The 2464-nt window shown below is 37.5% G+C and overlaps 1 long non-coding RNA gene across 1 annotated transcript in view; it reads left to right on the top strand.

Annotated features, from left to right (window-relative positions):
• Positions 1-977: 977 nt before the first annotated feature.
• Positions 978-2464, top strand: part of LOC105533659 — a 13856-nt gene continuing 12369 nt past the window's right edge. The window contains exon 1 of the long non-coding RNA XR_001005148.1: positions 978-1665. This is a non-coding gene — a long non-coding RNA (uncharacterized LOC105533659). The remainder of the gene's footprint in view (positions 1666-2464) is intronic.

The raw sequence follows: 2464 nt of genomic DNA, 5'->3' as shown, positions 1-2464 counted from the left end.
GTTGGGAAGGTGGGGGAGAGGAGAGCATTAAGAGAAATAGCTAATGCATGTGGTGCTTAATACCTAGGTGATAGATTGATAGGTGCAGCAAACCACCATGGCACATGTTTAACTATGTAACAAACCTGCACATCCTGTACATGTATCCCAGAACTTAAAATAGAAAAGACAAAGAAGGATATTACATAATGGCAAAGGCTTCAATTCAACAAGAAGACCTAACTCTCCTAAATATATATTCATCCAACACAGGAGCACCCAGATTCATAAATAAAGTTCTTAGAGACCTACAAAGTATGTTTCACAGTAATAGTGGGAGATTTCCACACTCCAGTGCCAGTATTAGACATGTCATTGAGGCAAAAAATTAACAAAGATATTCAGGAGCTGAACTCAACATTGGATCAAATGGATCTGATAGGCCTTTACGGAAATCTCCACTCAAAAACAACAGAATATGCATTCCTCTCATCATCATATGCCACATACTCTAAAATCACTCACATAATTGGACATAAAGCAATCCTCAGCAAATGCAAAACAACTGAAATCATATCAAACACACACTCAGATCACAGTGCAATAAAAATAGAAGTCAAGACTAATAAAATTGCTGAAAATCATGCAATTACATGGAAATCAAACAACATACTCCTGAATGACTTTTTAGTAAATAATGAAATTAAAGCAGAAATCAAGAAGTTCTTTGAAAATAATGAGAACAAAGTTACATACTAGAGCTTCTGGACAAAGCTAAGGCAATGTTAGGAGGGGAATTTATAGCACTAAATCCCACATCAAAAAGTTAGGAAGAACTCAAATTAATAACCTAACATCTCAACTGAAAGAGTTAGAGAAGCAAAACAAAACCCCAAAGCTAGAGGAAGACAAGAAATAACCAAAAATCCGAGCTGAACTGAAGGAAACCGAGACATGAAAAAAACAAAACAAAACAAAAACCATTCAAAAGATCTACAAATTCAGGGTAGGTTTCTTGAAAATATTAATAAGAAAGTCTGATGATTCAAATAAACACAATTAGAAATGACAAAGGGAATGTTACCACTGACCCCACAGAAATAGAAACAACCATCAGAAACTACTGCAAACACTTCTATGCATATGAACTAGAAAACTTCAAAGAGATAGATAAATTCCTGGACAAATACACCCTCCCACAACTCAGCCAGGAAGAAATTGATGTGCTGAACAGACCAATAGAAAGCTCCGAAATTGAATCAGTAATAAATAACCTATCAACCAAAAAAGCCCAGGACGTGATGGATTCCCAGCCATATTCTACGAGAAGTACAAAGAAGAGCTGGTGCCATTTTTACAGGAACTATTTGAAAATATTGAGGAGGAACTCCTCCCCAGCTCATTCTGTGAGGCCAACATCATCTTGATACCAAAATCTAGCAGAGACACACCACAAAAAAAGACTTCAGGACAATACCCTCGACGAACATCAATGCAAAAATCCTCAACAAAATACTGGCAAACCAAATCCAGCAGCACATCAAAAAGTTAATCCATCATGATCAAGTATGCTTCATCCCCAGGATGCAAGATTGCCTCAACATACACAAATCAATTAATCTGATTCATCACATGAACAAAACTAAAGATATAAACCACTTGATTATCTCAATATATGCAGAAAATGCTTTCTTTTTTTTATTATGCTTTAAGTTCTAGGGTACACATGCACAACATGCAGGTTTGTTACATATGTATACATGTGTCATGTTGGTGTGCTGCACCCATTAACTCACCGTTTACATTAGGTATATCTCCTAGTGCTATCCCTCCCCACTTCCCCCTCCCCACAAAAGGCCCCAGTGTGTGATGTTCCCCTTCCTGTGTTCAAGTGATCTCATTGTTCAATTCCCACCTATGAGTGAGAACGTGCGGTGTTTGCTTTTCTGTTCTTGTGATAGTTTGCTGAGAATGATGGTTTCCAGCTGCATCCATGTCCCTACAAAGGACATAAACTCATCCTTTTTTATGACTGCATAGTATTCCATAGTGTATATGTGCCACATTTTCTTAATCCAGTCTATCACTGATGAACATTTGGGTTGATTCTAACTCTTTGCTATTGTGAATAGTGCCACAATAAACATACGTGTGCATGTGTCCTTATAGCAGCATGATTTACAATCCTTTGGGTATATACCCAGTAATGGGATGGCTGTGTCAAATGGTATTTCTAGTTGTAGATCCTTGAGGAATCGCCACACTGTTTTCCACAATGGCTGAACTAGTTTACAGTCCCACCAACAATGTAAAAGTGTTCCTATTTCTCCACATCCTCTCCAGCATCTGTTGTTTCCTGACTTTTTAATGATAGCCATTCTAACTGGTGTGAGATGGTATCTCATTGTGATTTTGATTTGCATTTCTCTGATGGCGAGTGATGATGAGTATTTTTTCATGTGTCTGTTGGCTGCATAAATGTCTT

Source organism: Mandrillus leucophaeus, unplaced genomic scaffold (genome assembly GCF_000951045.1).
Source record: "Mandrillus leucophaeus isolate KB7577 unplaced genomic scaffold, Mleu.le_1.0 Scaffold1275, whole genome shotgun sequence".
Classification (NCBI taxonomy): domain Eukaryota; kingdom Metazoa; phylum Chordata; class Mammalia; order Primates; family Cercopithecidae; genus Mandrillus; species Mandrillus leucophaeus.
The sequence above is the reverse complement of the archived record's forward strand: the minus strand, read 5'-3'. Positions and strand labels throughout refer to the sequence as shown.